Below are 27,229 nucleotides of genomic sequence, written 5' to 3'. Positions count from 1 at the left end.
CATTCAAGTCTGCTTTGGACTTGCTGCTGCACCTTCATTCATTCACTTCCATGCTTTGATACAGGCTCTTTTACTTTACTTAGCAGTAATAATATAGACAAACATTTGACATGTTTATTCCCTCGAGCACCTCACAGCCTGAATGTACCATCACTTAGGCAAGGGAATATATTGGATCTGATGAAAGAGGTACTAAAATAGAACTGTTTTCAAAGACCTCAGGCCTAAGAGTCCACCCTTGGAGGTCACTGCCCAATTGCACTACAGGTCCCAAAGGGAGATGGAGCCTTCAGATGTTCTCTGGGAAGTGACAGCCAGACAAGGTCATTGTGTTGTGGGAATGTGATGTGGCCTGAAGGATGGAGGTTTGAAGCCAACTCCTACATAAGACAGAAAAATTCCTAGATGGGCCTCGGTCCCTACATGGCAGTATGGGGAGCAGCAGAAATGTTAGAGTGGAGAAGGGTCTTACAACCCTAGCTGTGGCAGGGTTAACAATTGATATTATTAAGAAGGAGGAAGAGGCCTATAAGGAGAAGGAGTAGTAAGATGGGGAGAAAAAGGTCTTTTTTTTTTTTTTTTTTTTTAAGATTTTATTTATTTATTTATTTTTTAGAGAGGGAAGGGAGGGAGAGAGAGAGAGAGAGAGAGAGAGAGAGAGAGAGAGAGAGAGAGAGAGAGAGAGAGAGAGAAACATTAATGTGCGGTTGCTGGGGGTTATGGCCTGCAACCCAGGAATGTACCCTGGCTGGGAATCGAACCTGGGACACTTTGGTTCCCAGCCCACGCTCAATCCACTGAGCTACGCCAGCCAGGGCTTGAAAAAGGTCTTTTCATTGTGCCTCCATGTGTCCATTTCTCCTTGACTGTGGCATATGTCCTATTGGTTCTAACAGAGCTGACAGAAGGAAAAGGTTCATATGCTTGGAAGAGTTAAGAAAAAATTGTGCAAATAATGATAATCAAGCACCTTGCAAACATAGTTAATAACTGTAAAGCTGATGATGGCAGACATGGTTTGTGAGCCTCATTTGACCTCATAATAGCTAAACCTCATAATAGCTGAGCTTTATGTAAACCAAATGCTATTTTCCCATTTTCTTCCATTATGATATGACAGACATGTCCTTCATAAAATTTTATCTCAATTAATGATAATACAAAATAGTACTTTATATTTACCATATCTTTACCAAAAAGATCATCAGGAATTTAAAATTCATGTATTTAAATTTAATTAAATAAATTAAGTAAAATTTCATTAGAGCTAATGTTTCTGATACGCTACAAGCTTAAAGGACTGGTTATCTGTTTTTAAGTACTAAATTAATAGTAAAGGCTACAGTTTCCTTTTTCTTTCCAATCTACAATTTACTCATTTTGTTTTTAAGGTGTTTTTTTTTAAAGATTTTATTTATTTACTTTTAGAGAGGGAAGGGAAGGAGAAAGAGAGAGAGAGAGAGAGAGAGAAACATCCATGTGTGGTTGCTGGGGGCCATGGCCTGCAACCCAGGCATGTGCCCTGACTGGGAATCGAACCTGCAATGCTTTGGTTCGCAGCCCAAGCTCAATCCACTGAGCTACACCAGCGAGGGCCAATTTACTCATTTTGAATCAGTCGTTCCAAAAGTTTTTTCAAGTTCTGCATCAGAACATGACTGGTCCTAGACAGAGAGAATGGAGTGTCTGATGGGGGACAGGAGAAAGCTGGGCAGGTTTCCAGTCCTCTCTGCTTAAAAATAAGACCACAGTTTCCCGCTGAGTGTTATTTTTAGTTTCAGTCTAACTGCTGTACTCATTTTAGGCCAGCCGGGTGAACTTCTGTATGTGTTACTCCAGATTCCTCAGGATGTCAGGGCTACTAAAACATCCTTAAAGGGCCCCACATTTGTAGTCACTCCACGCCTTGGGCCATGGGTTCAAGTATCTTCTTCTGTCATCTCAGGCTCATGGTGGGCTCTTCTGAGAAGGACAGGAAGGGCTGTAATGTGGGGGAGGTTCAGTAAGGGACATGTGGGGTGAAGGCACTAACAGCAGCCATTCACTCACTCTGGTGATTGTCCCAGAATATGCCCAATTACGTGGCAAGGCGGAAGAGGAACCAGAAGTGGAGGAAGCCACCTATTTGCCAGGTGATACCTAAGATAGGGGCAGCCTGAGTGAAAGGGTGCCCTCGGGGAAATCTGGGAGCCCTGCTAGCTGTCCTCAGACCCTCCTCCAGGACCCTTGCTGGAGATGTTACTCCACAGCTTTTCTCCTCAGCCCAAAGTTTGATCTGAGCCTCTCTTCTTTCTAATTGCCATCACCAGTCCTATCTCCTGTAATACTCTCACTTAAGTCCCACGATTCTCATCTGAGAAGCACATTCTGAGTCCCAGGTAGGACCAGCAAGGATCCTGCTCAGCTTGGATTTCAACAGTGGAGAAGAGGCAAGCATGTTCTCTGCCTTCAGTGATCTTACAACCTAGCAGAGAGGATAAACACCAACCAAGTATTTACCTTTGGGATGATTGAGCCCTAAGGCAAAAAGGTAAGTGTAATAGGGGCTGATGTTGTCTCAGAGTTCAAGCCTAGGTTTTCCAGAAATAAGTACAGAGGCCATTTTTAATCCCAGTAATGTGCAATTTTCAGTTGTTCTGGGGCTACACTTTGGGTGTAACGCAAGCCCTTGGTCAGTGTGGCTCAAACTATTTCAGAACCGGCCAGCAGAAGTCTGTCCCACACCCAGCCCTGAGTCCCTGTCTCCATTTCCTGATGTTCCCATTCTTCTCCTTCTTGAGGTGGAGCGCCTTCATCCCACACCTCCCTTGACAAACCTCCCCCAGGTCACAACCCTCCCTCCCTTTCTAAGAAGAGTCCACTGTGAGCCTGAGATGACAGAAGAAGATACTTGAACCCATGGCCCAGGGCATGTAGTGACTCCAAATATGGGCCCTTTAGGGATGTTTTAGTAGCTCTGACATCCTGAGGAATCTGGAATAACCTGTGGAGAAGAAGTTCACCTGGCTGGCCCAAAATGAGGATTATATGATCAGGAATTGCTTTATCTGTCATCCAGCTTCAGGGTGAGTCTTCTGAGCAAGACACATTAGTAATAAATGAGTAAACAAATAAATAAGGACTTGCCCTCCTCCTTTGTGACTTATGACTGATGCTGTGAAAAGTGGAAGATGAGATGAGCAAGCCTGAAAACAGTGTGTTAGGAAGATATTTATTCCTGGAGTTTGCCATTTAGTGTCTTGTTATTGGATATCACATGCGTAGATTTAGATGAACAAATCTTTTGTTTGTAATAAATGCTTATCATTGGTCCATGCAAGGTCTTCTTGATTTATCTATCTGCTTATCTATCTGACATCATCATCATCCTATTATTTATTTACTTATTTATTTAATTTTTTAAAATATATTTTATTGATTATGCTATTACAGTTGTCCCATTTTTTCTCCTCTTTATTGCCCTCCATCTGCACCGCCCCTCCCACCAGCATTCCCCCCACCTTAGTTCATGTTCATGGGTCATACTTTTAAATTCTTTGGTTTCTCCATTTCCTATACTATTTAACCTCCCCTGTCTACTTTGTACCTACCATTTATACTTATTCCCTGCACCTTTTCCCCATCTTCCCCTCTCCCCTTCCTACTGATAACCCTCCATGTGATCTCCATTTCTGTGATTCTGTTCCTGTTCTAGCTGTTTGCTTAGTTTGTTTTCATTTTCATTTTTTCTAGGTTCAGTTGTTGATAGTTATGCATTTGTTGTTATTTTACTGTTCATATTTTTGATCATCTTCTTTTCCTTAGATAAGTCCCTTTAACATTTCATGTAATAAGGGCTTGGTGATGATGAACTCCTTTAACTTGACCTTATGTGGGAAGCACTTTATTTGCCCTTCCATTCTAAATGATAGCTTTGCTGGATAGAGTAATCTTGGATGTAAATCCTTGCCTTTCATGACTTTGAATACTTGTTTCCAGCCCCTTCTTACCTGTAAAGTTTCTTTTGAGAAATCAGCTGACAGTCTTATGGGCACTCCTTTGTAGGTAACTCTCTCCTTTTCTCTTGCTGCTTTTAAGATTCTCTTCATATCTTTAGTCTTGGGTAATGTAATTATGATGTATCTTGGTGCATGCTTCTTTGAGTCCAACTTCTTTAGGGCTCTCTGATATTCCTGAACTTTCTGGAAGTCTATTTCCCTTGCCAGATTAGGGAAGTTCTCCATTAGTTTTTCAAATAAATTTTCAATTTCTTGCTCTTGCTCTGCTGCTTCTGGCACCCCTTCAATTCAGATATTGGAACATTTAAAGTTGTCCCAGAGGTTCCTAAGCCTCTTCTCATTGTTTTTTGAATTCTTGTTTCTTTGTTGTGTTCTGGTTCAATGTTTATTTTTTCCTTCTACTCCAAATTGTTAATTTGAGTCCCCGTTTCCTTCCCTTCACTGTTGGTTCCCTGTACATTTTCCTTTATTTCACTTTGCATAGCCTTCACTTATTCCTCTATTATGTGCCCATACTCAACCATTTCTGTCAGCATCCTGATTACTAGTGTTTTGAACTCTGCATCAGGTAAGATTGGCTAGCTCTTCATTGCTTAGTTCTATTTTTGGAGCTTTGACCTGTTCTTTCATTTGGGCCATATATTTTTTTTTTTATCTCTGTGCCTTTTAGTAATAAGGGGCAGAGCCTTAGGTATTCGCCAGGGTAGGGCAACCCACGTCACTGTGTTGTGGCACTGTATGGGGGGGGGGGGTTCAAAAGGAAACAATGCTGTTTGGTCATCTCTCCACCGACTTCCAGTCACTCCTGCTTCCTACAAGCAAACCGGGCCCTTCTGGTGCTATTTATCAGGTGTGTGGGCTTGTGTACACTTTAGGACCCTGTGGGTCTCTCCAACAAACTCTCCTGTGAGGCTAAAAGTTTCTCCTGCCACTGCAATTCCCACAGATCTTTACAGTGAGAGGTTTTAAGTCTTTATTTACCCGTGGTGGGACCTCGGGTTACACCATCTGTCTCGCTCCCCTGTTGTTCCTCCTGATTTATCTGTGCATGAATGTGGGACTGACTGGTCTGCCAGCCTCTACCTCACCTATCCAATTGTCCAGCTGCTGCCTTGCCTTCAGTCCTATCCACCTTGGCTTCCAGTCTCTGTCCTACCTCCTGGTCTGGATGAATGTTTCTTCTTTAACTCCTTAGTTTTTGAACTTCCATACTGTTTGATTTTCTGACAGTTCTGGTTATGTTTTATTTTTAAATTTGTGATTTGGACCCTGGCTTGTGGGGTCCGCCATATTGTGGATGAGATATGAGACATTCACACGGACTACCGAGTCCTGTGGAGGAAAAGGGCAAGCATGGCTTTTCTTTCAAGGGGAGCAAAAGCTGTGGCTCTTGCCATGTCTGGACTTTATTGGGTTTCTCGGCACATTACATGATGGCCCTCCTTTACTATGTACAGGTTGGCTTTAGGTGGTTACCTTTTACAGAAAACAAAGGAGTTGATGCTGCTAATCACATCACAGAAGAAGGATATTTGCAAATGAAAAGGGAGAAGTAGTTGAACCAGTTACACTCCATACTGGGGAGTTTTAGCTTGGATTTTAGGAAGTTACAGTAAGTACTTGCTGTCTCAATTCAGGGTGAGGGAGTTTTAGCAAAAGCAGGTCTCAAAGCAGTCTAGGTACATTGCAAGCCTGATTCCCCATGGGAGAACCTATCCATGGGTGTGGGTCCTGTGCATCTCTGAGTGGGAGCTGGGCCCATGCCATGCAGAATGGTCTCCTACAAATTTGTTGTTGTCCTTCTTTTGGTTGTGTGAGGAGGCAAAGTATACTTACCTACACCTCCATCCTGGTGCATAGTCTCCTCTATTTATTTTTTAAATAACAAACAAAAATCCACCATGCAAGTGAAGATGAGAACTTTGATAGTAAGTTATATGTACCTACATAGTTTTCAAGGGAAATCTAAGCCCCTACTTGCCCCTGCTGATGTAACCACCATCCTGAATTTTGTATTTATCATTGTTTGCTTCCTTTTGATACATTTTTTATCACATTTACTACAAGTATTCCTAAAAATTACTATTTTATTCTATTTTCAAGTCAGATTTCCTGAGGTATATTTTACAAGCAGAAGATAATCACCCATTTAAACTATACAGTTCTGTGAGTTTTGACTAACATACACCATTGTGTAAACAACACTACAGTGAAGATAAAGACCAATTCCATTGCTCTAATATATATTCTCATGACCTATGTAGCCAGCCCTTCTTCACACCACACCTGGGCAACCACTGATCCATTCTTGTTCCTTATAATTTTGCCTTTTCCAGGTCATGTAATTGGAATCATATACTACCTAGCATTTAAAGGCGTGCTTTTTTTTTTCACACAGAATGATACACTTGACATTTATTCTGTCATTTCATATATTAGTAGTTCATTACTTCTTTATTGCTAAATAGCATTCCATTCTGTGGATGTATCACATTTTTTATCCATTATTTATTGAAGAACATCGGCTGTTCCCAGTTCAGGGTAATTATGAATAAAGTTACTTGTTACCACTGACTTACAGGTGTTTCTGTGAACTTGAATTTTATTTCTCTTGGTAAAATGCTTAAGAACAGTGTTTCTAGGGCAAATGGTATATGTTTTATTTTTTAAGAAGCTGGCAAACTTTTCCAAAGTGGCTGTACAATCTTGCATTCCTGCTGGCTACAGCTGAGGATCTGGTTGCTCCATGATCTTGATTGTACTTGGCATTGCCAGTTACTACTATTGTTATTATTTATTTTATCCATTATAATGTGTGCAAAGTGGTGTCTCATGTTGTTCCCAATTTGCATTTCCCTAATGACTAATGATGTTGAGTGTCTTTTCCTGTACCTGCTTGCCATCCAATATCTTTGTTGAAATGACTATTCAAATATTTTGTCCATTTTTAATGTTTGTCTCTTTTCTTATTATTTATTTTTAGCATTTATATATATTATAGACATAAGTAATTCATCAAATAAGTGTTTTACAAGTATTTTCTCTAAGACTGAATTTTCTTCACATTTTTTAACAGTGTCTTTTGAAAAGTAAAAATTTTTAATTTTGATGAAGTCCAAGTTATTAAGTTTTTTTGAAGTGGTTTCTTTCTTGTCATATCTAAAAATTTTTGTATAACCCAAAATCACAAAGATTTTTTTCTAATATTTTATTCTACAACTTTTATAGCCTTATGTTTTACATCTAGAACCATTTTATATATTGAGTTAATTTTTGTATGTAGATATCCAATACAATTCATTTTTATACATAAAGATGTTCAATTGTTTCAGCATCCTCTCTTGAAATAACTGTCCTTCCTCTGTTCAATTTTTGTTTAAAATAAATTAGTCATATATCCTGGGTCTATGTTGGACTCCATGTTCTTTTCCATAGATCTATCCTTGCCTTGCTCCCAGTCTTAGGAGGAAGCCAATCTTTTCTCTCTATCAGGTGTGACATTAGCTGTAGAGTTTTTGTAAATGCCCTTTATCAGATTGAGGATGTTTTCCTTTATTCCACATTCTGAGAGTTTTTATGCTGAATTGATACTGGATTTTTTTCAAATGTTTATGTCTACATCCATTTAGGTGATCATATGTTCCCCCCCTTTAGCTGAATTCTCTTTAGTGAATGCAGTGTTGTCTCAACCATTTCCACACTCTTTTTAGAATTGCTGTCTGGATTTCTCTTTTTTTACATTTACAAAAAACACATAATTTTATATATTGAGTGTCTCATATAATGTGTGACCTAAATATAAGTTGTTTGTTTCCAGTCTGTGCACACAAGATGAAATCACAATAAATATATTTGCCCAAATCACAGTAGCTGAAAATGACCATCCCAATAGTCACAAACTATCTCTGTTCTCTATTCAATTTGTTGGAATCTCCAAAGGGAAGTGTCACATGGTTGTGAAGGCCAGTCTGACAGTACTTGTTGCCCCACTGTCTACCCAGCTCCTCCTGTCCTCATCCAGCTCACATGTCCTAGTTTACAACTGGTGTCCCAGTGTGATTTCCCAGTAGTGTCCTGGTTTGGATGATAACAGAGAGAGAAGAGATGGAAGTGATACTAAGCATGACACGTGGGGCTGCTCAGAAGGTCTGACCTGACCTTGATATGTGACTGGGAGAAGAACATCACCCACTGTCGTCTTCCAGAGTCCTTGTTTTCCTATTGACAGGTCTTCCTTCTCTGTTATTAATTCACAAGTCCCTATATTTAACACACTTCAAATGACCATTAGCTGTGGGTCGGGCACCATGCTCAGCACTGGGGATACATTTGTAAAGGAGACAACAGCCTGTCCTCACAGGGCTGACAATCTAGCAGAGAAGAATCACAAATGGTGAATTATAACCTGGAGTATGTTAAAGAGAAATTGAAGGTTCTTTGGAGCACTTAAACTAATTCATGGGTTCAGATTTCTGCAAAAATGAATAGTTTTCCTCTGTGACTTATAGTTCAATAGAAGCCAGTACTTTGTACTTTTTGGTCCAAATTGGTACACTCCTGAGTCATTAGGCAACAACAGCTGAAGAGTAACATCCATCTCAGTGGTTGGGTAAGTTCCAAAGTTGTGGGTAGCTCTCAGTGGGGAGACTTCCCTGCCTTCCCTGAAATGCAGTGACTTGTCTGGCTTCCTCAGGCTCTGTCCAAGGTTCCTTGTTGCAGTAGCCCCTGCTTTAGTCCTGGAGTTTTTGCTCACTGATTTTCTGCCCACCTCAGCAAGGAGCATCCTCTTCATAACCCCTTCCATTCTCACAGAGCAGCTGCTCCTTGAGAACCACAGCTGGGAGGCGTGGCCCATCCTTCCTCCTGGACCAGGAAGGGAGCTCCCTGAGGGTCAGTGCTGGGAGCAGCCTGTCCTCAGGAGCCTGACACCCTGTAGTGTGGAGATATAGGAGGGAACACAGTTCATTTCTGATGCCTCTTCTTTAAAATGCACTCAGAGAAGCTAAATATCAATTCATCAATAATAAGAAGTGAAGCAAACACAAAACTGTCCTTCCTCATCTCAGGGACAGGACTGTGTGAAGCTGCCTTCCAGAACAGGAGGCTCAGCTTCTCTCAGAGAAAGGGAGTTAGGGAGCATGGAAATATCACCCAGTCTCTTATTGTGAGGATGTCTGTTGCTGGCTTTTCATTTACATATCAATTTCCCTTTTACATGGTGTCTAGAATTTCTGGAATGTAAACTACCTCCTTACAACCACTGAAAACATTCCATATGGATTTAGGCTCTAACACAGGTCAGTTGATAAGTTTTCTTGGTACTAGAATTTCAATTCAAGCCCAACCCTGGAACCATAGCACCTAAATATCTTCAGCTCCTAAAGAGAGCCCCAGGGGAGTCTCAGATTGCCTCTGTGCATATTAGGAAATTGTAGAAGAAACCTCGTTATTAACACCATCATATGGGGGCAGAAAGCTAGGGATTTTATGAAAACTGTCAGAGCAGAGGGTGGTTTTTCTAGTAGGATAGAGGTAGTGGGGAGAGGAGGCTTCTTAAACACTCTGAGCAGGGTGCTTGATCCACAGCTATTGCTCATTTAGTTAAATGTAGGATTTTCGGAATTAAGGACTGAGTAAGAAGAAATTTGGGAGGAAGCTGGCAATAGGAGAGGACAAACTCCAAAGACAGGCCTGACCTTCTGAGGGGCCCCATGGATGATGATTGTACCACTTCCATCTCTTCTCTCTGTATTATCATCCAAACCAGGACACTACTGAATAATGGCATTGGGAAGCCAGCTGTAAACTAGAACTTTCTAGGTATCCCAGGAGGGAGAGTACATATTTTTGTGGCATTATCTAAGCTTGCCCCATCCAACAAAACTGATGAAAATAGAAATGAGTTTCTCTTTATTCTTTCCCCCTTTATCCTCATCACAGTCTACATGGAAAATAGTTTCTTGCCCTGGCTGGCGTAGCTCAGTGGATTGAGCGCGGGCTGGGAACCAAAGTGTCCCAGGTTTGATTCCCAGCCAGGGTACATTCCTGGGTTGCAGGCCATAACCCCCAGCAACCGCACATTGATGTCTCTCTCTCTCCCTCTCTCTCTCTCCCTTCCTTGCCTCCCTAAAAATAAATAAATAAAATCTTTAAAAAAAAAGAAAAGAAAAGAAAATAGTTTCTCCTTTCATCACTCATAATTTCCCCTTTCCAATCTAGCATCTAGTTGTGGGGTTCTCATGATGTGAGGAAAATGGCTGCCAATAGCTGAAAGAAGAGTGAGATGGAAAGTGTGGCTTGGGAGGTGGGAAGGGGGAAGAGCTTCTTCTGAAGGCGAGAGAAAGTCAACAAGGGTGCAATTCCTGGCCTCACTGTCTGCACCACCTCCTCCTGAGCTAGCACCCAAAGGCCCAGTATAAGTCCTCCATAGGGTTTCACTCATGGGATCACTATGCCTCAATGGGGTTGGGTTATAGAATGAAGTGAGAAAAACAAAATTGCCTAAAGGCAGGAAGCCAGTCCTATAGGTTTAATGGTCATTAAAGAGTAAAACACATATCCTATACAAAAAGACTTCATTCAAAATCATTTAATTAACAACATGTGCTCCTTTACAACCTGTTTTCACCAGTTAACAAAAGGCCATAAACATTTTTCTTTATAAGAAAATACATGAGGTCCGTCCCGAAAAAGTCCAGCCATTTTTAACATAATGAAAATGATTTGTGCAACCAATGTATCCTGGCAGCCATTGAGAGTGGACTGGAATGAGCATGTGTCAACAATGATGACTTCATTGTAGTTGTCAGTGGGTATGGTAGATGCCACTGAGTGAGCATGTGTTCTGTGTGGTTGCAAGTTCAAAATGACTGAGCGAATAGAGCAATGAATCTGCATCTGATTTTGCATTAAGCTTGAATGTTCCTTTGCGTAAACCATTAGTATGATTCAGAAGCCTGCAGCTATGGGCAACTGGGGATTGGCAGGTCCATCATGACAGCGTGCCCTCTCATGCATCATTGTATCATGCAGAGTAGTTTGGTGAAGCATCAAATTGCCCAGTTGACTCAACCCCCTACATCCCAGATCTGGCGCCCTGCAACTTCTGGCTTTTCCCAAAACTAAAATCACCTTTGAAAGGGAAAAGATTTCAGACCGTTGATGAGATTCAGGAAAATTTGAGGGGGCAGCTGATGGTGATTGGGAGAACTGTTTGAGGTCCCAAGGTGCCTACTTTGAAGGGGACTGAGGCATCATTGTCCTATGTACAATATTTCTTGTATCTTGTATCTTCTTCAATAAATGTCTCTATTTTTCATATTACATGGCTGGATACCTTCTGGACAGGTCTCATGAATCCATAATATAATGTTATTATAATAGTGAAAGTTACTTAGATTATAGATGGATTATTAAACTTTGTATTCCAATTATATTTATATTTTTGACTATAGCTACATATTATAATAGACTCAACTGTGCAATAGTCTTAAGTTTAGATAAAGTCACTAAAAAATACACATTTTCAACTCTGGTCAATGTTCTTATTTGTACATCAACACCTAGCTGTGTCTGCTCCCTTCATGCCTGAAACTCCATGCTGTTCCCTGGGTGTCATGAGGTCATCTGTGGGCTCCCTCCACAAGACAAGGCCCTGTACCAGTCATGATCCCTTGCCCACATCTCATTGTCAGGAGTGCAGGAGGTTAGAGTGGATTACATCTGAAGGTCATGGCCACTGGGGCAGCCTGAAGATGTTGTATTCATTAAATTACACTTATCACTTGGAATTGTTTTATGATTTATTCATTTGTCTTTGTGAGTCTGTCTCAATAGAATGCAAGAACAAAATTCTTTCATAACCATCCCTGCTCTTAGAAAAGTACCTGAGACAGGCTGAACCAAGGTAGATGAGAGAAGGAAGGAAAGAAGGAAGGAAGGAAGGAAGGAAGGAAGGCCGGCCAGATACTCCGGAAGCTCCAGAGGGAGTCATGTGGACAGTCATTATGCTTCCTTCTTGAACCTTATTAATTGGATATTATTCAAGTGCTCAGGATAAAGGCTGAAAGCCTAGTCCTAGGGGTGTGCCAGGCTGTTACCTCCCACTGCTTGTGAAAGCAGCAGCATGCTCAGGCCATGTGTCACAAACTCAGCACAGGATAAAAGGGTAGGAAGCTGTCCTGGGTTTCTCATCCACAACCTCCTCAGAAACAGCCTTCTCCTGCTCCTCTACATCTGGTGAGTGGCTGGAAGGATACAGAACCTCAGCTGGGGGTGTTAGAGAGACAGACTCAGATCAGAATGGAGCCAGCAGAAGAGGCCCATAGTGGGCAGCAGTGGGGGGAGGGTGATGGTAAGGAAGGAGCCATTCAGGCACCTGTCAGGGGCTGTCAACCCCAAAAGCCACAGGTCCTCAGGATTCTTTCCCACTCTTGTTCTGAGATGCCATCAGGGATGCACATGGGTCCATCTGACATTCTTGAGGATGCTTTATCCAAATGTACATGTCCCCTCCATGCCACCATTTTTTCCCTACAAAGCTTGGTTTAGAAAGCAGCTTGGTCATGGAAGATAGTATTTGACAAAATCTGTGGGGAGGAGACATTGAAATTTCTGAAGCTTCTGTGACAAAATGTGTCTTATTTTTTCCAGGTCAAATTTCTGTGGAGATGTCCTGCCAGCAGAGCCAGCAGCAGTGCCAGGCCCCTCCCAAGTGCCCCTCCCCCAAGTGCCCCCCAAAGAGCCCAGCACAGTGCTCACCCCCTGCCCCCTCTGGCTGTGCTCTCAGCTCCGGGGGTGGCTGTGGCTCCAGCTCTGAGGGTGGCTGCTGCCTGAGCCACCACAGGCACCGCCGCAGGTCCCACCGATGCCGGCTCCAGAGCTCTGACTCCTGTGACAATGGGGGCTCTGGCTGTGGCCACAGCTCTGGGGGCTGCTGATGACCTGGACTCTGATGCTGAGACAAGTGATTTCAGAGGAAACAAGAATCTAAAAGGCCAAGGAAAAGCCCCAGCCAGACACAGCCTTTCCTAGACAATCCATTTGAATCCTCCAGGCTGAGCTGCAAAGTTCCAGGGATAGTTACTCCCATTCTCTCCAGATGACCTTCCAGTCTGCTGTCCAAGTTCTCACATTCCCTGGTCCCCTGCACCTGACAGTGATTGGCAGTGTCTGTGCCTGACAACCCTGTGAAAAAATAAAGCTTTCTTCCTCATTACTATGGTGGCTCATGTATAATTTCACTCTGTCCCTCCTCTCAATTCCTTGGCCAATACAGCACAGTTGTGGGAGCAGAATCTTTATTTCAGACCAAGAAAAATAACAGATATCAGCCTCCCCTCCATGCATAGCAGGGCTGTGGAGAGATTTTAGGTTGGAATGGAAATTCAGAGAAGTTTGAGACTTGTATTGCTTTGAGTCCTTGAAACTCTCAGGAAAAGGATTAATTTTTCCTGTGAAAGCTGAGTGGGTGTTTATACAATCTGGGAACTGCCAGTGTATGATGTGGAACTTTTATTTATTTGGGTAAGCTGTTTCTGGATCCTAATTCAGAAGTTGGGAATCAGGAAGCAAAGAAACAAAATTGAAAGAGGAAGGGGATGTTTGCCTCAGGAAGAAGAGTTAACTCAATGGACTGCATGAAAATGCAGGAGAGAGATGGAAGGTGGAAGTATTTTCATTGACGAGGTCTGGGGGAGCCGTGTGGCTGCATGTTCAATCAAGCAGATAATTGATGACATGAAGTGAAGATTTTAGAAGAAATAAAAAGAGAAAATGAGAAGTGTTGCTGGAATTCTAAGTTGATGTAATCTAAGAAGTAAACATTTATTAAATTTTGAAGTTACACAACCATGAACTTTAATGGAGTCCCATGTTTGAACTTAAATTATAAAACTTAGATGCTGCTGAGGTTGAAATAATGTTCCTACATATGAACCAAGGGTAACATCTCACCTGCACTGCCAGAAAGCCACAGAAATGTCATAGAGCTCAAGCTACAATCAAATGGCAAATATTAAGAGAAATGGATGTTAGGGACTGAGTAGAGCAAGCAGGGCAGGGGCAAGTGTGGATAAACTCATAAGTTCATTAACTTAAAAAGGTTTTATCAAGCCTGGAAATTACTAAAACTTGGGGAATAAAAGGACCCTGAGAGGACTTTAATACCAGACACACCAACCAGGTCCAACAAAGCAAGACGTGATTACTTTAAGTAGGAGCCACACCTCTGGCCCCGAGTTTAAGTTCAGTTAGAAATCACCAGAGAGTGCTCAGCCAGGGGTAAGAACCATGTGAGTCTCAGTGAAGGGGAGGACAGGCCTTGCACCCAGGAAGAGCTATGCCTCACCTGTGGAGACTTGCAGAGCCTGCAGAGCCTGCAGAGCCTGCAGAACCTTGAACACAGGGTATCAGCACTGCCAACACACAGACACTACAAGCTCTGTGCAGACCTGAGACAGTACATATGCACTAGACAAACTGGAACATCAGAACACACTACCTGCCAAGGGCTATAGAAAAAGACTTGGAGGCTCACAAGTGCCTCGAAGTGCCATTCTAAAGAACTGACAGAGTTATGGCTTATAGTTGAATCAAATCTGATTGGGGAGAAAATGGAACAGGATCAACTGATAAAGCGCCTGGCTGGAACGCCAAAGAGATCTCAAGAAGCTAAAAGTAATAAAGAATATCTTTAGAATGGAGCCAAAAAAGGGGAGAATCTAAAAAATAGATTCCCAGACCTCATTGGGGTGATACAACACCTATCCTTGGACCCATTTATTCACTCAACACATTCTTACTGAGCACCTATTATGTGCTCAGTTCTGGGCACTAGGTATATAGCAGAGAATCAGAGAGACAACATTTCCTTTCTAAGGCAGCAATTTTCAACCAGTGTGCCTCAAGAATTTTAAAAACATGCGATACTTGACTATATAGCCAGGGGCTCTGACCTCTTTTCCCTTAGATTGTTGAATTTAAAAAATGACAACAGCCAATACAACAATAGCCATTTCTGTGAATTAATTAAAATTATACCTAGTTTTGGTCAGATCAGCAAAATATATATATATATATATATATATATATATATATATATATATATATTGATGTGCTGGAGAATTTTTGTAATTAATTTATGTGTGCCATGAGATGAAAAAGTTGAAAATTGCTGCTCCAGAGAATTTACACTCTAATGCATCTGTGGGTGACAGTTCCCAATTTATACGTGATACAGAGTAAAAGAGAGTGGCTCTCTATCTGGCCGGCCTCTTATCCTTTGGGACTCTGTGGACACTGGTGTTAGTTTAATAAACCCAGAGAAGACCCTCAGCTTTGGCAATATATTGACACTTTGAGAAAGTGGCTTTAGTGATGACAAAAAAGGACGTGAGTGTTTGCTAGCTTCCACATCAAAAGACAATAGCCAGGCTGACATCCAGCCAAGATGGAGACATAGGTAGATACACTTTTTCTCCTCACACAACCAAAAGAACAACAAATTTAAAAACAAAAATAACTAGAACTGCCAAAATAAAAACTGTATGGAAATCCACCAACCAAGGAGTAAAGGAAGAAACACTCATCCAGACTAGTAGGAGGGGCAGAGAAGGGCTTGAAGCAAGGCAGTGAGTGGAGGACTGGTGGTCCCACATTTGCATGAGGATAGACCAGGAGGAACAACTGGAAAATGAGACAGACCATGCAACCTGGAGTTCCAGCACAGGGAAATTATCAAAACCTCTGACTGTAAAAACATGTGGGGGTTATGGCCAGAGGAGAAACTCCCAGTCCCACAGAAGAACTCATTGGAGAGACCCACAGTGTCCTAGGACTTATACAAACCACACCCACCCACACACCCACATCTCAGAAATCAACATCAGAAGGGCTCTATTTGCTTGAGGGTAGCAGGGGAAGTGACTAAAAGTGGGGCAAGAGCTGAGCAAGTGACATTGTTTCCTTTCAGACTCCTCTCCCACATACAGCACCACAAGGCAGTGACATGAGTTGCCCCACCCTGGTGAATACTAAAGGTTCTGCCCCTTACTGCATAACAGGTACAGAGACAAAAAAAAATATGCCCCCCCCCAAAAGAGCATGTCAAAACTCAAAAAATAGAACTAAGCAATAAAGAGATAGCCAACCTATCAAGCGCAGAGTTCAAAACACTGGTAATCAGGATGCTCACAGAAGTGGTTGAGTATGGGTGAAAAATAGAGGAAAAAATGAAGGCTATGCAAAGTGAAATAAAGGAAAATGTACAGGGAACCAACAGTGAAGGGAAGGAAACTAGGATTCAAATAAACAATTTGGAGCAGGAGGAAGAAATTAACATTCAACCAGAAAAGAATGAAGAGAGAAGAATGAAAAAAAATGAGGAGAGGCTTGGAAATCTCCAGGACAGCCTTAAACTTTCCAACATTCAAATCATAGGGGTGCCAGAAGGAAAAGAACAAGAGCAGTAAGTTGAAAACTTATTTGAACAAATAATGAAGGAGAACTTCCCCAATCTGGCAAAGGAAAGAAATTTTCAGGAGGTCCAGGAAGCTCAGAGAGTCCCAAAGAAGTTGGACCCAGGGAAGCACACACCAAGGCACATCATAATTACATTACCTGAGATTAAAGATAAAGATAATGTTAAAAGCAGCAAGAGAAAAGGAGACAGTTACTTACAAAGGAGTTCCCATAAGACTATCAGCTGATTTCTCAAAAGAAACCTTACAGGCAAGAAGGCACTGGAAAGAAGTATTCAAAGTAATGAAAGGCAAGGACCTACATCCAAGATTGCTCCATTCAGCAAAGCTTTCACTTAGAATGGAAGGGAATATAAAGTGCTTCCCACATAAGGTCAAGTTAAAGGAGTTCATCATCACCAACCCCTTATTATATGGAATGTTACAAGGACTTATGTAACAAAAAGAAGATGATCAAAAACATGAACAGTAGTGCTCACTTCAGCAGCACATATACTAAAATTGGAACAATACAGAAGAGATTAGCATGGCCCCTGCACAAGGATGACATGCAAATTCATGAAGCATTCTATATTTTTTATGAAATTCACTTAATTGATATATAGAGAAAGCCTTTCATCACAAAGAATCAAAATACACATTCTTTTCAAATGCACATGGAATATTTTCAAAAATAGACCACATGATGGGACACAAAACAAGCCTCAATAAATTCAAGAAAATTAAAATCATATCAAGCATTTCTCCAAATGCAAGTGGCTGAAACTAGAAACTGAGCTCAAGGGGGAAAAAAAACCTAAACACTCAAACTCATGGAGATTGAATAGCATGCTATTAAACAATGAATGGGTCAAGAATGAGATTAGGGAAGAAATCTAAAAGGTCCTGGAAAAAAACAAAAATGAACTCACAACAATCCAAATTGTGGGACACAGTGAAGGCAGTCCTGAGAGGGAAGTCCTTAGCGATATCAGCCTACCTAAAAAAGATAGAAACATTTCAAACAAACAACCTAACCCTACACCTACAAGAACTTGAGAAACAACAGCAAAGACAACCCAGAGCAAATAGAAGGAAGGAAATAACCAAGATCAGATGAGAATTAAAGGACAGAGAGACTAAAAGCACAATTCTAAGGATCAATGAATCCAGGAACTGGTTCTTTGAAAAGATAAACAAAATTGACAAGCCTTTTAGCAGACTCATCAAGAAAAAAAAAAGGAGACCCAAATAAACACAATTGGAAATGAAAGAGGAGAGATTACAACTGATACCACAGAAATACAAAGGAATGCAAGACATTACTATGACGAACTGTGTGCCAAGAAATTTGAAAACCTAGGTGAAATGGACAAATTTCTAGAAAAATACAATCTTCCAAAACTCAATAAAGAAGATGCAGAAACATGAACAGACAAATAACAGCAGATGAAATTGAAACAGTTATCAAAAAGTTCCCAACACACAAAAGCCCTGAACCAGATGGTTTCACAGGAGAATTTTACAAAGCATTTAAGGGAAAGCTAACCCCCATCCTCCACAGATTATTCCAGAAATTTCAAGAAGTTTGGAAGACTTTCAAACTCTTTTTATGAAGCCAGCATCATCCGAATCCCAAAACCAGAAAAAGACAGAACAAAGAAAGAAAACTTCAGGCCAATATCACTGAAGAACACAGATGCTAAAATCCTCAACAAAATGTTGGCAAACCACATCCAGCAATACATTAAAAAGATCATACACCATGATCAAGTGAGATTCATCCCAGGGATGCAAGGATGGTACAATATTCACAAATCAATAAATGTAATACATCACATAAACAAAATGAAACACAAAAATCACATGATCATAGCAATATATACAGAAACAGCATTTGATTAGGTACACAACCCATTTATGATAAAAACACTCAGAAAAGTGAGAATAGAGGGAGCATTCCTCAATGTAATAAAGGCCATATATGAGAGACCTACAGCCAACATCTTACTCAATGGACAAAAACTTAGAGCTTTCCCATTAAGATCAGTAACAAGACAAGGATGCCTGCTTTCACCACTCCTATTTGACATAGTACTGGAAGTCCTAGCACGGCAATCAGACAACTAAAGGAAATAAATGGCATCCAAATTGGAAAGGAGGAAGTAAAACTGTCATTGTTTGCAGATGACATGATAGTGTACAAAGAAAATCCCATAAACTTCACCAAAAAACTACTAGACTTAATATATGAATTTGGCAAAACAGAGGAATACAAAGTCAATACTGAGAAATCAAAGGCATTTTTGTACACCAACAATGAAACAGCAGAAACAGAAATCAGGGAAAAAATCCCAATTGATATAGCAACAAGAAAAATAAAATACCGAGGAATAAGCCTAACCAAGGAGGTAAGAGACCTGTACTCAGAAAACTACACAACACTGAAGAAGGAAATTAAGGAAGACACAAACAAATGGAAGCCTGTACTATGCTCATGGATTGGAAGAATTAACATCATCAAAATGGCCTTACTACCCAAAGTGATTTATAGATTCAGTGCAATCTCTATTAAAGTACCAATGACATAATATTTCACAGATATAGAACAAACATTTCAGAAATTTATATGGAACCATAAATGACCCCAAATAGCTGCTGCAGTTTTGAGAAAGAAGAACAAAGCAGGAGAGATCACAATACCTGATATCAAACTGTATTACAAGGCCACTGTAATCAAAACAGCCTGATACTGGCATAAATACAGGTACATACACCTATGGAACAGAACAGAGAGCCCAGAAATGAACCTAAGTCTCTTTGTTCAACTAATATTCGACAAAGGAGGAAGAAGTATAAAATGGAGTAAAAATAGCCTCTTCAACAAACAGTGTTGGGAAATCTGGACAGCTACATGCAAAAAAATGAAACTCAAGCACCAACTTACACCATATACAAATATAAATTCAAGGTGGATAAAAGACTTAAATATAAGTTGTGACACCATAAAAATCATAGAGGAAAACATCGGCAATAAAATTTCAGACATTCCACACAGCAACATCTTCCCTGATATGTCCCCTAAAGCAAGAGACATAAAGGAAAGAATAAACAAATGGGACCTCATCAAATTAAAAAGCTTCTGCATGGCTAAAGAAAACAGCATTAATTTGGAAAGAGAACCAACTATATGGGAAAACATATTTGCCAATGATACCTCAGACAAGGGTTTGATCTCCAAAATATGTAAAGAACTGGCATGACTCCACTCCAGAAAGACAAAAAAAATTAAAAAATGGGCAAAGGACTTGAACAGACACTTCTCCAAGGAAGACATACAGAGGGCCCAGAGACACATGAAAAGATGCTCAGCATCACTTGCCATCAGAGAGATGCAAATTAAAACCACAATGAGACACCACCTCACACCAATCAGAATGGCCATCATAAACAAATCAACAAACAAGTGTTGAAGAGGATGCAGAGAAAAGGGAACCCTAGTGCACTGTTGGTGGGAATGCAGACTGGTGCAGCCACTGTGGAAAACAGTATGGAATTTCCTCAGAAAACTAAAAATGGATCTGCCTTTTGACCCAGCAATTCCACTACTGGGATAATACCTTAAGAGTCCTGAAAAACCAATCCAAAAGAACCTATGCACCCCAATGTTCATAGCAGCACAATTTACAATCGCCAAGTGCTGGAAGCCACCTAAGTGCCCATCAGTACATGAGTGGATCAGAAAACTATGGTGCATTTACACAATGGAATTCTACGCAGGAGAGAGAAAGAAGGAGCTCCTACCCTTTGCAAAAACAGGGATGGAACTGGAAAGCATTATGCTAAGTGAAATAAGCCAGGAGGTGAGGGACAAATACCTATGATCTCACCTTTAACTGGAACATGATCAACAAAAGAAAAAAGCAAACAAAATTCAACAGAGACATTGAAATTAAGAACAATGTAACAATAGCCAGAGGGGAGGGGGAGGGGACTGTGGGGAGAAGGGTTTTCAGGAGCAACTATAAAGGACACATGGACAAAACCAAGGGGGAAGGTGGAAGCAAGGGAGGGAGGTGGGTTTGGCTGAGCTGGAGGGGAGTGGTGGGGAGAAAATGCAAACAACTCTAATTGAACAACAATAAAGTAATTTATGGAAAAAAATATGAACAGTACAATGACAACAAACACAACTATCGACAACTGAACCTAAAAAAAAACACCAACTAAGCAAACAATCAGAACAGGAACAGAACCAGAGAAATGGAGATCACATGGAGGGTTATCAGAGGAGATGGGGGAGAGTAGAGAGTGGGGGGAAAAGTGCAGGGAGTAAGGAGTATAAATAGTAGGTACAAAATAGACAGGGTGGGGGGGTAAGAATAGTATGGGAAATGGAGAAGCCAAAGAACTTATATGTACAACCCCTGGACATGAGCGAAGGTGGGGGAATGCTGGTGGGGGGCAGGGCACAGGACAGAGGGGAATAAAGGGGAGACAAAATGGGACAACTGTAATAGCATAATCAATAAAGTATATTTTTAAAAATGTTTTTAAAGACAACAGCCAAGAAAGGCAAGGGATAAGTTGCTCACACCAATGGGGCAATGTCATTGCATAAGCAGGCCTCTGTTCTCATGCTCTTCCCAGTCATCTCCCCTCCTTCCTGCCACAGCCACAGTGAAAAGACATCTTCCCAGTGGTGCTGTTTTCTTCCCATGACTATTATTCACCTGAATCAAACACCTAAAAAGTAGTTAGACCTATGGGTCACCCTACAAGAGGATAACCAGATGCATAGTTTTCATCAATATTTGTAAAAAAACCCAATGCTTTGTTATTACTGTAATGAATATTTGTGATTTAACTTGTCTCATTTTTTCAATGTGGTGTTTCAGAGGACAATGCATCTCTAATGTTAAAATAAAATGTAATGGAAAATGCCATGCAGCTTACATAATGGCAATTTCCAAAATTCTTGGTCAATTGCTCCTACTTCAGTGTACACAGGCTTCCCCATTTCACCCTCATCATCACCGCACCCATTAATATGAGTCATAGTTCAGCCAATCTCCCTGAGCCACCCAAGCTAACTCAAATCACTCCCTCCCCAAACAACTTGTGGAGCTCTTAGAATAAATATCAGTCACTAAGTTACTGACACAATGGTCCTCAGATGAATCTTCATTAGCAAACCATGCCCTGCCCTAGCAATTTCTTCATATTTCTTGTCTCTATTTGGATTTTACTCTTCACATCTTTGGTCTGTGGTCTCTTTTATCACAGTTTACAGCTTCCTCTTTCTCCAGATACCAGCTGTCTACTGGAAAAGCAGGAATTCAAACTCAAGAAAGTCTGACTCTAAGTGAATGCTTACCAAGCCCATTTGTCTCCTCACCTGTTGTCTTAGATCCCTCCAGGGTCCCCTTAGTACCAGTGTTACCTCTTCCTCATGGGGAGAACTCTGGGCTCTATGAGTTTCTCTTGGCATTGCCATCTGGGCTGGCCTCCCATGGGCAGACCAAGGATCTCCACTCCTACACCCACCACTTGTCCAAGCACTGTTCTCAAAGGCCCATGACTTCATCCCACCTAAAACCCCTAAATAATAGCAGGTGATAACATCCAGATGCATCCGCACCCTCGGAGTTACCGCAGGCAAAAAGGGACTGATACCCAAAGGCTCTCACCTGAGGCCCATGGACACCCACACACACACACACACACACACACACACACACACGTTACAGCACTGACCACACCAGATCATTCTTATTTAATTACTTGCGTGTTTGCCCCAGTACACTGTGAGCTACTCAGAAAAAGGGACAAAACATTCTTTTTGATGTGCCACTATGGCAGTGCAACATATCCTGTCTGAATCACTGAGTGGATGGATGGATGGATGAAAAAAATTAAAATGGCAGGCCTACAGAAAAGCTGAGGCAGGGGTATTTGAAGAGTTCTGTGACTTTCCTCACAGGAAAACTCTTGGCACCTGTCCAGAAAGATATGGAGGGCTTAGAATAAATATTACAAGAAACTCAATCAGTTCAACATATTTAAAGAAGGAAGGGAGGGATAGAGGAAGGAAGGGGGGAAGGAAGGGAGGGAGGAAGGAAGGAAGGAAGGAAGGAAAGGAGAGAGGGAAGGAGGGAGGGAGAGAAGGGGAGGGAAGGAAACAGTTGAGGCAGGAAGATTTCAGGTTATTCTGTGGATTACAGGTGAGTAGCACACAAGATGCTTATACCCTCCAACTGTCTCTCTTCCACCTCATGGGACTTGATCTTCTAAAAAGTTCCTGTAGAATGTTCTAGGCTGTTCTAAGATCTCATTCTCTCTAACCTTCAAAACCCATCCACCTCTCTCTGTAACTGCTTAGCTCCCTCCTCCTAGATGCTATAAGGTAAAAGTGTATACCTTTGTGAATTAATGACTCTTTCAATGCCAACCACTCACCTGATGCTTGTTTTTTGCAGTTGAAACTCCTACCCTTGGTGCTCAGTGATACCACCCATTCCTCAGCAATCCCAGCCCTGAGCTGACAGGCAGGGAATGCTGGAGCCTGGAACAATGCCAAGAAGAGAGGACAGGGATTCCTAATCATCCATGAGTGACACATAGGAACTGAGGGCCTGGGTGTGAGATGAGGTTTGAAGCCAAATAGTTTTTCAGGATCAATATGTTATGAAGCATTTTACAGTCTGTTTGAATATGATGCACTGATTTCTTGGCATAATGGTTAATAACACCAAGAAGCAAGTTTCTAAATGCAGTTAGAGGAACATGGCTAGGGTTTTGGAATTGCATTACTGGTTGGCTAATAGTGGAAAGGGAGAAAGACCCCGGAGAAATCCTTGGAATGGAGATCTTCAGAGGGCCTTTTAACTGCTTAGAGCTGCCCTCAGTCTGCATTCAGAGAGTTACAAGAAGAAATGGTTTCAATTTTGTTAAGTCACTACCTTCTGGGCTGTGTTGAATCTCTCTTAATGCTATTGCAGGCAGCTCCCATATCTATCAATACATCCAAGACAAAAATGTCAGTACAATTCGGTAGAATTCTTGTCACTCCAACTGCTGTAGTTCCCTTTTCTATACACACCCTTCAAATGAGCAGTGACTACTCCACATTTGTCCTGCCCAGGGATCCCATGTTGCTTCTCGGGTGCCAGCAAGTTTCTCTCTGGCACCCCACCTCCCCTGGCCTCACCCTTCCATCCCTTTTCCACATGCAGCTCACCTGAATGTCCAGTGTTCTCAGCTCAGTCACCACTGCCACAAACAAGAGTCAATTATATTAGGTGCCTGATTTTCCTAGATAACATTCAGAAAAAAATAAGTGGGCACCCAAAGAACAATAGACTTTCTAGTTATTCACTTACTTTACAGCACTTATCAAGGGAGTAGACTCCTCATTCACTTGTCTAGCTGTCCAGCTAGACAATGAATTATTCTAGGTCAGCTTTGTGTCATATTCTAGTCTACACTCTACTGCAAAGTATGAACATAGGACATGGCCTCTGTTAAGTACATATGTAGGCCTAAGTGGAAGGTATTTGAGCAAATACCAGGGTTGCCTGACCCCATTTGTCCAACATACTGTCTTATGCCCAGAGCTGGGCTGGGAGTGTTAGGTACTATCACCCTTCCCCAGCAACACAGTCATGCTGTGCATCAGACAGTCCTTGGCCTACTCAGTTCACAGCCTACTCAGAATCAGCTTTCCCCAGCTTTTATGAAATCAGCTGAATGTCCAACAAGGGACTGGTAGAAGGTAGAAGGACTGGGAAGATAAGCCCAGGCCTCCAGCAGAGGAGAGAAAAGCAGAGGGTCCAGAATACAGGCAGCAGGAAGAATATAGGGTTAGTAAGCATCAATATGGGATACTTCAGGTGCTCTCTGACCAACAAAAGCCATGAATATTCAATATGCCTTCATCCTCTTCCTGAACTGATCTGAGAGATATATTCATCCTACTAGACATCCTTTAAAAAGCTTTAGTCATCAGGGTTTATTCTATTCCATGATTACATGAAGACAAGACACCATAGGAATCCAATTTAAAAAGAGTCATTATTCTCTTCTAGCAAAAGGCCAAAGAAGAAAAAACATCTTTCTAGATTAACTTCAATTTCCATTTCCTTTTCACATTGCTTAGGTCAGAAGCAGGCCCAGGGTCTTTGAAATGCATCAGAGATGAGACATTGGCTGGAGGCTTCTGCAACACCTTGTTTTACTCTTTCTCTAGTCACTAACTTCTCCTGAGGTGCTCTGCTAGCAAAACCAGCAATAGGGCTAGCCTCCAAGTGGCACCCAGTGTGCCCAACTGAGTGCCTAGCCCCTTGCCAGTCTCCTCCTGCTGTAGCCCCAGTATGGCAGTTGCCTCCTGAGCCACTGTGGCCCTGTCTCTCCACTGACACTGGTGCCAGAGACCCAACAGCCATGAATGTCTCTAGAAATAGGCTTAGAGAATCAGCAGTGCCTAGTAAGTACCATCAGAATTCCTGCTATTGGGAAATCTACTCAAATGTGTAAAGAAATGGGACCAGAATTGGCCAATACAATTTAGATTTGAGACCCCAGGACAATTACAGAAGCCAGAGGTGATGTCAGTTATGATTCCACCACTGAAAGTTGCCCTTGACAAGTGATTGCAGGCAAATTCTTCAGTAATTGTAGACAGACAAATTCTTCATTCCTCATCTGGGGCTTCCCAAGCCAAGCCCAAACCCATTTGTTCAATCACTCATTTGTTCAATAGGCATTTATGTAGCTCTCATCTAGGTATTTGAGTAAGTGAGGGACAAGACAGACAAAGACCTGCTCTCAGGGAGCTTACATCCAGTGGGTCTGTCAGAGGGGTCTTCTGATTTCCTTGCAAGGTTGCAGATTCAAACAAAGATGGCTCTATATTCAGTTGGAGTCTCATCCTTGGGCATTAAACAGTTATTGGTAAAAGGCTGCTAAACCCAGCAAAGACACCCATCATGAGAAAAAAAACTGAGAACAGATATTGTTGGTTTGGTGGTGACAAAAAGGACATCTAGTGTCTGCCTGCTTCCAAACCAAGGTAAGAACTAAGTAGTACAAGGGGATAGATGGCTGGGACCAATGATGACATGTTTGTCTGAAAATTCTTCTGTCCTCATCCCTTCCCAGTCATCTGTAGTCAATCCCCAAGTCTCAGTAAAATACCACATTCACATAAATATCTTGAAAGTTCTTCATGTTTCTATTTGGCTAAGATATATGGGAACAACTAAAAAAAAGATAGCCACACCCACAGCCTTCCCTGTGCAGGGATAATCAGAAGCACTTAACATAAAAATGTTTAATCAAAACTTGTCATTTTAAGATACATTTGAAATGTAAATGATTTGTCCCATTCTTAGGGAGTTTTAATATATCATGATTCGGGGGGAAATATCGATCTATTTTTATAATAAATGCAATGAAAAATGCTACACAAGCTGATGTAATAGCAGTTTTCTCAACTTTGGTCCACATTAGGTCAGGAGTTTACAATCATTACCATTTTCAGACTCATTTTCAGCACTCATATTTAGGCTAATCTCTTTTAGCCATCCCAGCCCATCTGAATTGTTGTCTGCTCTGAGTTATTACTCCTGGCTCTCTTAGAATCAATATTATGGTCACTAAGACACTGACAAACAATCCTTAAATGATTGTTAGTTTGCAAAACATGGCACCACAGCCTTTGTAGGTTTCTTATTCCAGCTCTAGTTTCACTTGTGACAGCTCTGGCTCATCGTATGTCTATGTGAATAGCCTTTTCCCCCCTCAGATATTCTGCCCTAACACAGCTATTAAGAGAAGAAGGGAGGGATTCAAACCTGGCAGATACTGTCTCCAAAGCAAATGCTTTTTATGAGCATATTATTTTGTCCCCAAGGTCTTAGCCGCCTGCAGTGCTTCCCCTCACCTTTTCCTCCCTTCCACATCAGCATTTTCTCTTCCTGCTAGTGGATGCTCAGATGCCTGTTGGGTACCATAAGCCCTCTTACTTGCCCCACCTGGTTTTCCACTCCACATCTCTTTTTAACTCATCGACCATTCCAAGTGATAGCAGGTGACAACATATGGTGCATCATTCACTCAGTCACTGAAGAGTGACAAGGGACTGACACCCCAAAACTCTGATGCCAGGCATGAGGACTCCCCACTCACATGTGTATTACAACATCCTCAGCTGGCTCATGCTTATTTCATTACTTGCCTCTCAGCCCGACTACACCATCAGCCTAAGGATAGAATAGTGTCTTCTTCATTTCCGAATCTCCTTTACCCAGCACAACATGTACTACCTCACTATAAAAGGTTTGAAAGAATGAATGACTTTTATGAATAAATGAAGGAAAATCAAGAAGGGCTCCTACAGGAGGACTGAGGTCATTTGGACCATCTCAAGGTTATTAGATTCCTTCTTTCCTCAAAACTCTTGACACCTGACATGGAGAAGCAAAGAGCCTGGGGCTAGAGAGTATAACAAGCTGCCCTCTAAATAAGACTCACCCTCACCCTCTCCCAGTCCCATCACCCATTTCCTGCCTGTGAACCAAAACGGGAAAAGAGCTCCAAGATTTTGTCAGTTCTCAATGGAATCAGAATTCCTCAACTCATTACATTCTATGTTCCTACTCCTCTTTGCCCAAGAATTTCCCCCATGCTATAGGTTCAGAGCCACAAGCTCTGAAATAAATAGGAGGTTGTTTTTTTTAAGTTGATACAATCATATGCAATTATTTGCCTTTT

At 41.5% G+C, this 27,229-nt stretch overlaps 1 non-coding gene across 1 annotated transcript; it reads left to right on the top strand.

Annotated features, from left to right (window-relative positions):
- Positions 1 to 16,948: 16,948 nt before the first annotated feature.
- On the top strand, positions 16,949 to 17,055 carry LOC114489265. The gene has a single exon (XR_003683834.1). It is a non-coding gene; the product is annotated as a U6 spliceosomal RNA (small nuclear RNA).
- Positions 17,056 to 27,229: the final 10,174 nt, after the last annotated feature.

The sequence above is a fragment of the Phyllostomus discolor genome, chromosome 14 (genome assembly GCF_004126475.2).
Source record: "Phyllostomus discolor isolate MPI-MPIP mPhyDis1 chromosome 14, mPhyDis1.pri.v3, whole genome shotgun sequence".
NCBI lineage: Eukaryota > Metazoa > Chordata > Mammalia > Chiroptera > Phyllostomidae > Phyllostomus > Phyllostomus discolor.
The sequence above is the reverse complement of the archived record's forward strand: the minus strand, read 5'-3'. Positions and strand labels throughout refer to the sequence as shown.